This window comes from Asparagus officinalis, chromosome 6 (genome assembly GCF_001876935.1).
Source record: "Asparagus officinalis chromosome 6, Aspof.V1, whole genome shotgun sequence".
Classification (NCBI taxonomy): domain Eukaryota; kingdom Viridiplantae; phylum Streptophyta; class Magnoliopsida; order Asparagales; family Asparagaceae; genus Asparagus; species Asparagus officinalis.
The window spans coordinates 41,894,422-41,905,993 of record NC_033799.1 but is presented as its reverse complement, the minus strand read 5'-3'; positions in this window follow the sequence as shown (position 1 = coordinate 41,905,993).

Below are 11,572 nucleotides of genomic sequence, written 5' to 3'. Positions count from 1 at the left end.
GGGTGGCTCGGCCTTGGCCGAGCCACCTTGAGGTGGCTCGGCCACCGAGCCACCTCAAGGTGGCTCGGCTAAGGCCGAGCCGCCTTGAGGTGGCTCGGCTTTGGCCGAGCCCCCGCGGGCGGTGTTTTCCGACTTTTTTGAGTCGTTTTCCGTTGTCTCGTTTGTCCGTGTTTCGGTTGACCTGAGACTCTGATTTGATGATCTGATTTGGCAGTAATTTGGATTCCTGATTTGGCAGTAAATCCGCTTCTGAGTTCGGATCCGAAACTGATTTTGATTCGATCGCGATTCGTCCGAGTCCACTCTCGGTTGGATGACTCGTTGATTCCTCAACTCGTTAGCTTGATTCTGCACGCGGGTGGATTCATTCCGTTGTTCGCGTGCGATTTGTCGATCTCGTCGCCTCGTTGGTTCATTGGTTTGTGCCGAGCTGAGCTAAGGGATCTATAAGCAATTTTATACGCCTACAATGAGCTTAGAAAAAGGTTGGCAATGCCCTGAAAGATTTGATATGAATCTTCGAATGTAGGCCAGTCTGCCTTGCAAACCTCTGAGCTCTTTGAGATTCTTCGGAGGTGGCATGTCTTGGATGGCACGCACTTTCTCCGGATCAAGAGAAATTCCCTTGGAGGTAACGATAAATCCCAGGAATTTTCCGCTTGATACTCCGAGGAACGATTTTGTCGGGTTCATCTTCAGCTAATGTGCTCGCATGATCTCGAACATTGTCTTCAGATCTGTAAGATGATCACCTTTACTTTGGCTCTTTACTGCTATATCATCAACGTAGCACTCAATCTTCTTTCGTAGGTGTTCGTGAAAGATCGTGTTCATTGCACGGTGATAAGTTGCACCTGCGTTTTTCAGGCCGAAGGGCATCACTGTGTAGCAATACACCCCCAGTGGTGTTGCACCTGCGTTTTTCAGGCCGAAGGGCATCACTGTGTAGCAATACACCCCCAGTGGTGTTCTAAAAGCAATGTGTTTCTCGTCTTCCGGGTGCATCTTGATCTGATTGTATCCGGAGAATCCGTCCATGAAAGACATCCTTTCATATCCGCAGGTGTTGTCAATCATAACATCTGTGATATGGAGTGGGAATTCGTCCTTTGGACAAGCTGCGTTAAGGTCATGAAAGTTGATACATATACTGACCTTACCGTTTTTCTTGGGCACTGGGACAATGTTGGCCACCCAGTCCAGATGTTGCTCTTCCCTAACAAAACCTGAGTCTATAAACTTTTTAACTTCTGACTCAATTGATTCCATGATCTCTGGACGAAACCTGCGTTATTGTTGTTTAACGGGTTTTGCATCCGGATCGATGTTGAGACGGTGCATGGCAACCTTCGGGTCAAGGCCAGGCATATCTTCATAATTCCAAGCGAAGACATCTATATATTCTCGAATGAGAGATATAAGGTCCTCTCTTTCGGATGACGATAGGTTTTCAGCTATGAAGATGGGCTTAGGGTCATGTTCATCTCCCATGTTGACCTGGATAACTTTATCTTCAGTGGGTGGTTCGCGTTGTTCGAATCGCATATCCCACAAGATGTTGAGACGTTTGATCCAAGGATCATTGGTCGATTCTATTAACCGCTCATCACCCCCTGCGTCTTCATCTGGATGACTAGTTGAAACCATATTCACAGTCAGACTTTTAAAGAAAGGTCTGACACTGACGTCAGACTCGTATGAAGATATTCCGGATGAATGGTCCTGACGCAGATAATTACTGATTTCATTTTTCGAGGCAGGGGGAGTTGTGACGTAACCCACGCCCCTTCCGATTTTTTGATAGTAGTCCGGAGGTTTTCCTTCGGGAATGAGAGACATTCAGATCGGTGTTCGTCTTCCTTTCCCGAAGTTTAAGCCATGTTTCTCATTAAAGTTATACCCCATTCATTTCATTAAGTGTATAGAGTTGGGTTCATGGTAATGGAATTGGGGAACTTCGTCATCTTCCTCTGAACTTCCTCGTTTGAGTTGTTCGGGTTTGACTTTACCAAAACAGATCGGCTTCTGCCCCTTCCTTTTGGATGGGACTTTGAAGAAAGCCTTCTGTGCGTCTTCTACCTCTTCATCTGAAGCGAAGGATGACTTGATTGGCAGTGTGAGGGATGCCTCTGTGCACAGTATGTGCCATGGGTTGGTACCTGCATTAAGATCATTCTCTATTCGTTTATTTTTAGAGGACACATCAGACAAGTACGCCAAAATAAAATCTTCATTAATGCACCACTCGCCCTCGCTCGATACATTATTATTACTCTCATCCTGACCCATTACATCGAAGTTTAACTCCCATGGACAATCTTCATCAGGATCTGGTTCGATGTCAGCTTCGTTACCACTGTCCACATCTTCTTTCTCCTGGGACTCCAGATAGAAGACGGAGTCGGTGTGGAAAATTTCCACTCCTCGAAAAGGGTATTTTTCCACAATTAAGGTTCGGACTTCCCGTTCGTCGTTGGCATACTTCATGACCTGATGCAGGGTAGATGGGACAATACGGTTTGCATGTATCCATGGTCGTCCTAGCAAAAGATTGTAGGACGTGTCCGCATCTATGATGTAACAAGTCACTTCAGACTTAAGATCTCCGATCTGGCATCTGAGCTTGATCTTTCCCAGGGGCCGAGTGCTATTAGCGTTGAACCCAAAGATGGTAGTCTGAGTAGTGTTCAGTCGGTGCATAGGAATTCCTAAGACCTGCATGATCCTGTAAGGCATGATGCTAAGCCCCATGCCTGGGTCAACTTGAACACGACTGATTTCGGAGGATCCAATATACCCCGTGTAGTACAACGGTCTATCATGCTTGTGTTTGACTTGCATGTCTTCCTGAGTGAATGATAGGCATGGTAGACTTCTTGCTGCTTGTAGGCATTGCAGACAAGGTTGATCTTCAGAAGCTTCAGAGATTGGAGCGACTTGTGTAATAAAGCTCTCCGTATTCTTTAAGGCTTCGATCAGAGCTTCCTTGGTAGTTTTGGACAGCCTCAAGAGTTCATATAGGGTGATTCTGGCCGGTATGTTGGCCAACTGTGAAATAACATTGAACTGGAAGGGAGCGCTTGATTCTCTAGATTCCTGGTGGAGATTTTTGTTGAACCGGAGCTCCTTTTGTTTTCCCTTATCAACTGGCTTTTTCGGGACAGAACCCCTAGCGTCTTGGGGCTGTTCTTCAACCTCTTGAGCGTTCTGGCTGTAATCCCTCAAGTAAACTTTTCCTGACCGAGTGCCAGGGTTATCTCCTGGGTATCCCGCCAGGGCAATCCTCTCTTCTTCTGAATCAGTAAGAGGTTTGAGGTGGTCATCATTTTCAGTAACGGAGGGGCTAATCATGTTGGAAGACTTAGCCTTGCCTCCCTTCTTTTTGGAAGAGGTGTTCGTCCATTGTTAATCTCCTAGCAGATCAGGATGGACCCACATGATTTCCCCTTTTGGGGTAGTGAGGGGTACTAACCCCATGTCTTTCTGACTATGCAAGTCTGCATTCTTCAGGTGCATTTCTCCCTTATGAATAGGAACAATGCCATTCGTAGTTACTACTGGAGGGAAGTCACCGAATTGGACCACTACCATATTGGTGGATACGGTCTTCTGCTCGGGTTTTAAAGTGAGCACATTAGCATTTACCAAATTCTGCAAGATGTCTTTGAAGATATAGCATTTCCTGGTAGGATGTCCAAGGAATCTGTGATAACGACAATAATTAGGGTCATCCACCTTCCCTTCTTCATCCGGCTTCCTGACTTCAGGCAACTGCAGCTTGTTGTTTTTTCGAAGCAATTGGAATAAGGTATCTACATGCTCCTCTTTAAACGAATACTGCTTGGGCCCTCTTTGTTGATTTGGCGCCTTACCTTGCTTAGTAGGCGGTGGTACTCGCGTGTAGGTTTCAGCTGCCAAAGTCTCTTTTCCCTTAGACCGCTGGGCGTTGTGCTGATTGCGTTAATGCTGCAGCTTGGGTTGTGGCACTTCTTCAGCTTTAACTCGTGCCGCTATCTCTTCAGCTTGTTCTCCTTGTGAAACTAGTTATCTCCAGGAGTGACACTCCGCTACTCCCATCTGAGCAAGGAGCTGGGTCTGCAAGTTGTGTCTGCAAGTTTCAACTAAGGTTGATTGGGTCATACCTGACGGGCATCGCAGTGCCATGCTGCGCAATCTCTCAACATAGGTCTTGAAGGACTCTCCCTTCCTTTGCTTGGTGGTGAGAAGAGCCGGGACTGAGACCTCTGTGTCGTCCCCAAAGAACCTGGCCAAGAATAGCCTTTCCAGGTCTACCCATTTCTGGATAGATCCGGCAGGCAGTTTCATAAACCACTCAAAGGCGACACCCTTGAGGGTACCGATGAATAGTCGGGTCAAAATGGTGTCGTTCGCTACCACATCTCCAGTTTGGGATTTGAAGTAGTAAATGTGCTGATTCGGCGATCCTGTGCCATCGAACGGTTGTAAGGTAGGGGCCTTAAACTTCGGTGGGTAGGGAGCTGTATCCCACTTAGTAGGCTAAGGATGCACTACTCCTTCTTCGTGGAGCTCGCTTCTGTTGGAGATTGCGTTGAGGCGAGCCTCCAGTTCATCCACTTTAGCGGACTGAGGATGCAGCTCTTTTTCCATCTCCTTCTAATTTTCAGAAGAAGATTTGAGGTTGTGAGTCTCACGATCTGAATGTTCGTGCGCATTCTGCTTTCCCTTTGACATAGTCTTCCGGGAAGACTCGGGTCTTTGGCCTTTTTCAGCAAGGAGCTGGGCCAACATATCCTTTACTTGGAGAAGTGTTTCCTGTTGCGCTTGGAGCATGACGTGATGTTCGTCAATTCTCTTAGCTATGTCTTCATGGTTTCCTATCATGTAAGCAGAAACCTTTTGTGCTCCAACAGAGCTCGAAGATTGAGACTCAGCAATTGCCGAATGTTCATCACTCGATGGAAGCCCCTTGGCTAACTTTTGATAGTTAACCGGACGGATAGCTCCTGTCTGAGTCCGAGTACGCCGGTATACTCCTTCGAATTCATCACAAATTTTCCGGACAGTCGGGGAATGACTTCTTTGTGACTCATCAGAATCGGTATGTGAGGATTTTCCTCTACCAATCACGTTGATAGTGACTTTAGGGTATTCAGTCTCGGTTGTCTTCTTTTTGTATCGGCGTTGTCGTTTGGCAGGTCTAATGACGTTCGTCAACCTGTCGAATACGGACTACCGAGGTACGGATGCGCAACAATGGCATTCTGAAAGGACTACCGAGATAAGCCTCTCACATTGGCATGAGTGAGCTGCTTGCACTGCTGGTTTTCCTCTTGACAATAATTCCCGCAAGTCGGGAACTTGGGAGGAAAGTTTCCCCAGGTGTGGAGGTGGAGATGGAACCCCCTGCCCTTGGGTGGGTAAGATTGGTTCTTGTCGAATGTGGATTTTGAACCCATGTTGACTCTTCTGAACCTGGCGGACCTCTTGAAGATCGCGTTCTTGAAGAACAACACTAGGGTCGCGTTCTTGAAGAATAACGCGAGGGTCGTGTTTGGATTTGTAAACATTAGGCCGAGGCCTACATTTAAATGATGAAACAGACCCCTGAGGGTCATGTTTTGGTTGAACGCGCCCCTGAGGGTCGCGTTTGGTTGGTGAAACAGACTATTGAGAGTCATGTTTTGTTTGAACACGCACGTGAGGGCCGCGTTTATCTTTGGTAGCTTCCTTCTGAGGGCTACGTTTTGAAGGAACAACACACCATTCATGGTCGCGTTTCAGCTGTATCAGCCGAGGCTCGTAGTCGGGCTCATTGCCGCGAAGCGGGCGTTCTGTTTTGGGAACGCTATGCTCGGGTAAAATTTCAGAAACACGATCTTCGCGTTGGGCCAACATTCGGCTTTCGCGAAGGTGTGCTCGTCGTATGGATCTTCTCCGTCTACGAGCGGCGTTCTTTTTGGCTTGTTTCAAAGCCTTAGCAGCAGCGTCATTGACTTTTATGGAGCTCGTCTCCTCTATAGGCTGTTTATGGCCTGAAGCACATCGTGCTGACGCGGATGTGGGATCTTCAACCAGCAGGGCTAGTTTAAGTTCTTGGCCGAAGGAGAGGGCTTTCTTCGGCGTTTCAACAACAGAGTTGATCTCTGTGGAGATCTTGCAGACATCGCGCTTAGCTTTGGGGCTAAGCGATCTAGAGGATAAGGCTTCCTCGTACTTTGCTTGATCAAACTCTACAACGAGAGTTTCTACAGTCGTTCCCATGAGGTTGACGTCGGACTGCGCCACCACTTCTTCATCAGAAAAGCTAGTCCCCAGCAGAGTCGCCATCTTTTGTATGTTGGAAAAATTGCAATAAAGAGAATAAAAGAAACTTGACTTGTATTTCTTCGATCCCGGTTATAATTTGATTACAAAAGAGAGGAGAACGAATTTGGTTCTCCCCTTTGTTTAAACTGGGTTCTTCAAGGTAGCGATGGAGTGCCTCCTTCGATTGTTCGCGTCGAATTTGCTCTCCGTTGACGATCCGACCGTCTTTTATCTCGTGGGAACGATGAACTTCTGTGGAAAGTTTAATGGGTAACTCTTTAACGAGTTTAAGAACTCTGAACGAGTTAGAACTCTGTGAATAGAGTTATTAGAACCGAAGATTCGGTTAATGACCAAGCAGATATTCTGTTGTTGAAGAATCCTTTCAGATTTGATCTTCTGAACTCGATTCAAAAATCCTATCTCTAAGGATTTTGTCTCTTCTGCCTCTCTGTGCGGTTGAGATCCTGAGGAACCTCCAAACCCGTGCGGTTTAGATGCTGAAAATCCAACCCTTTACTCCGTTGGGTTTGTTGAGTTTTTATAGGGGGATAAGAGGTTGTAACTGCCCTCTAAATCCGCTCCTAAGTGGGCGTGATTTCCTCAGATCGTGGGGAAAACAGTTCTGAAACCGTTCGACTCATGTTTGAACGAGTCAAACGCCCAATCTGGCGTTCAGAACCCCAACTTCGCGTCTTAGAATTGAGACGCGAGGTTGGGTGTTGACTGAACATCAATGAACGCGAGGGTCGCTCGTGTTTTGCTTGTTGCAGCTTGGAAACGCTGGGGTCGGATGTTGGTTGAACCTCAAGAACGCGAGGGTCGTTCGCGTTTGACTTGTTATAGCTTGGAAATGCGGGGGTCGCCTGCACTTCCAGAATTATAACGCGGGGATGATTTCCATGTTTTAAAAGGGGTTAGTTGATCTGTAACCTCTTCTACAGAGCGTTGCAAGGACTGTTGTTCAGTAATCCTAGCTTTAGCTGTTGTGGAGTGTGAAAGTCGTCAGATTGTAACTTTCACTGTAGATTGTGAAGACTGCTGAATAGAGTTTTCATCAGTTGTCGGAAGTGTCGTTGAATTGTAACTATTCTCGATCTATGTGAAAAGTCCTCTGTTTGCAGCTTTCGTTTGTTGGCATGAAAGCTATCTGATTGTAGCTTTCATTGTTGGAGCTTGATGGGAATCATCGAATATTTGCCCACAGCTCTCTACCAAGCAACTCACCAACTAAGTCCAACCTTTTATTTCTGAAATTATTACACTGCTCATCAACATCTCTAATAGTTACTAATGTAATATTAGTCATGTTGTTGTCGCAGCCATCAAGATCAATCATCTCAAATATGAGGCCGTATTTGTAGCTACTGTAGAGTTGCAGATGCAGTGATTAGAAAGTCGTTTGATTGTAACTTTCATTGTCGGGGCTTGATGGGGATCAGCTATCCATTGTGATTTTTAGACAGCCTACAGATCATATTATTAAAACTTTTATCAAGTGATTAGTTTCATACATTTAATTTGGAATTTAATATATCATAGGACGCTTTGACTTCGCCCTCGACTCTTCTTGCTAGAAGAGCTTATACACCACCCTAGGGCTATGAAAATATAGAGGGAAATGACAAAAAAAGGGAGAAAATTAATGAATTGGACGTAAGTATAAGATTAATTTTAGATTTGTTTATACTTAATGATTTCTCATCAAAGTTTCTAATGTTTATGATATATAATATACAGGCGGCGTTGGAAGCTTCTCAAAATGTTATCTTGACCCGTGTCATGCAGTCTCAGGGTATAGAGGACACTCCTGTAGAGCCTAACTGCATGACCAGAGACGAGTGGATGGAAGTCGTCGATGGAGCTTACGGTTTACAACCAAGAAAGAAAGGAAGAGTGCCTTTGTCAGGTGCCGGAGTTAAGACATTCACCACCACCAATAAGCCTAGCAGTCAATCTGTGACCTCGACGCGACCATGTGACACGTCATACGTCATGAGTAAGATTGTAAAATATTTGTTGAAGAATGTTGAAGCTCCTATGGCTTTAAGTTTTCTTCCCACTATTAAGCATGAGTTAGGCGGTGCACAAACGACCTGGGATGTCGTTCAGTGACTCATCGTAACTCAACCCTTAAAGGACTTGCTTCCGCAGCCTATATACGTGGATATCATGGAGATGACATTTGATGAGCATGCAGCTGCAAGTGGTGGAGATGTATATATATCATATTATATATTTATTTATTATGAATATTTTGGAATATATTGTCATAATGATTTACATTCTTTTCAGGCTAGAAGATGTACTCCTGTAAGAAGCAGCAGTACGGTACGACATTCTGATGCAGCCGCCACCGACGATAGGGATCACGACGATAGGGACCACGGCGACTACGATGAATGTGTAGTGAGTTAGACTTTTTTGTTACTTTTGTTGACTTTTGGATTGTGTTGAATATTATTGACCTCCGATTATAATATATATATATAATATATATATATATAATATATATATATATTATATATATATATATTATATATATTATATATAATATATATTATATTATATATATATATATATATATGTATATAGTGTGTGTGTGTGTTGTGTGCGTGTGTGTTGCTGTGATCGATGATGTGAATTATTGTTGGATGTGAATCGATGAATGTGAATATTGTTGAATATATTGTGATGTTGGAAAACAACATGTATATATCTCCCGCATTGGGGGGGGGCTCAAAAATAGGTCACGATTTTTTTTTTTCCGAATTACATTCATATTAAGTGACAAAATCCGTCGGCTAATCGACATGGCGACGGGTAATTTCATCGCAATGTACATACATTGGCGATGGACTGATGTCCATCGCCAAAGCATGCGACAAAGGAGGGCGCCGTTGCCAATAAGCATGCGACAGGGACATCGCCGTCATCATCAACATTTGGTGATGGGGAGGGCCCGTCGCCAAAAGCATTGGCAACAGCTAGTGTACCGTCGCCAATGCTTATTGGCGACGGTGGAGGACCCGTCACCATTGCTCTCCGTCGCCAATGCCTTTCAGTTGCCAATGATCATTGGCGACGGATATCCCGTCACTAATGTTCATTGGCGACAGGCTTATTGGCGACGGACTATTGGTCGTCGCGAAAGTGTATATGTGATGGATTTCACTGCATTGACGACGGATTTCCCCGTCGCCAATGGTTTGTTTTTTACTGGTGATAGTATTAACTTAATACATGTCATTTGTTATTTTGAGACTGTTTGACGATGCATCCATGAACAAGGATTTCTTTCCGTTCCTTTTACTAATATATAGGTACATGTTCTCGAGCATAATTATGCACATTTATTTTTATTTGACAACTAAAATGAAATTCATTTTTAAGTATAATCCCACTTATGTTATATTTCTATTTGCAATGGAAAATTTTTCTGCTAGTGTGAAATTGTGTTTTTCGAATTAGTGTCAGATTCGTGCTGTTGTCTTGCATTTTAGATCCTTATTTGGGAGCTTATTCTAGCTTAAGATTCATGTTGTTATCTTGCATATCGGATCCTAAATTTGGAAACTTGTTCTACTAGTTCAACACTCACATCATGAGCTTAGTCAAAACTAGTCTAATACTTATGGCTTTGTTGCCAAAAGCAACTTAAATCGAGTATGGTTCATGAGTTATGACATTATGTATGGAGATTTATTCAGAATCTTCACTATGAAAAAATGCCTGTGGATACCATAACTAATTTTGCACCTACATAACTAAAATTTCCCAACATCAGTATGCTTAAAGTGACAAATCTTAAAATCGTGTTTAAATCCACTTGTTGGATTGTTTTAATATTTTGTTACTCTGGGCGCGTCTGTAAAGCCAACCATGAAACCTCAAAAACCCTTGGTCATGGTTGCTAGTCTTGGCACCACCAATCAGAAATTCATTAATGGTCTGTTTGGATGGAGGGTTGAGAGGGGAAGGGGACGAATGTAATTTTATCCTTGTTTGGGAGTTATTTTCACCCTTGAAAACTTCTGACGCGTAAATAACAATGATACGAGATAATATTTCCTGTAAAAACTGGTTGAGAAGTGATCGTCCTGTCAACAAATGAAGAAATGAAGGGAAAAATCGTCTAAACACATCAAAAAAATTTCCTCAGTTTTCTCTTCCCTCCTCTATCGCCCGAGGGGGGGGGGCACGATCTATCTCTGTTTTTCTCCTTCCCTCTCTGTCACATGAGTGTGGTTTTTCCCCTCTGTCGCATGAGTGTTTTATGAAAATATTAGTTAGGTCTTTGATTGGATTAGTGGTTATGATGTTGGAAAGGAATTTAAAACGCTTAGTTGACGGGACAATCACTTAAACCATTTGCTGTTGGAAATTTCCATGGCGTCGTTGTTATTTATGTGTCTGAAGTTTTCAAGGGTGAAAATACTCATATATGTACTTTCTATCCATACGTCAAATGGCGCTAATTTTTCATCATAGAACAAAATATATTATTAGGTCCATGGACAAGATTATTAGGCAAAATAGTGATTTCATTGAAGGATGATATCCTAGATGTATTTGCTTCATATGAATCATATCGAGGATTCATTTCACAAAATTTTACTTTGTTCATGAGTCTGGTATGAGCCTGTTCCGGGATGTTATCATGGTTCATATGATAACATCTGAAATTCATTAATGACCTGTTTGGATGGAGAGTAGAGAGGGGAAGGGGAAGAGAAATGTAATTTTAACCTTGTTTGGGATTTAATCAAAAACCCTAACAACCCCATACATCTGCTTCATTTCTCCCATTTCTTCCTTTTTTTCACCGCCGCTCCTCTCTCTGCGGTCTCTCTCCCCCCCGCACGCCCTCTCTCCTCCCCTATTTCTTCCCCTCCCCCCATCCAGCGCCTTTCAACTCCGCCGTCTCCTCCAGCTTCATCGACGTCTCTGGCCACCTTAGGTTTTATGTTTTCTGTTTTTTATTTTTCTATTTATGTATTTTTCCAGTAGCATCATCATAATTCCAACTTTGAGTTGTTTTTATGGTATTCTAACACCAACAATCTTGACATATAATATTTAGATTTGGTTTTTGGGGAACTTCCTTTTTTTGGGGAAAGGAACTAAGAAGTGCTTTTAAACATAACACGAATGTTTTATGAGAATATTATTTAGTTGTTTGATTGGATTACTGGTTATGATGTTAGAAAGAAATTTGAAACACTTTTGTTGACAGGACGATCACTTCTCAACCAGCTTTTACAGGAAATATTATCTCGCATCA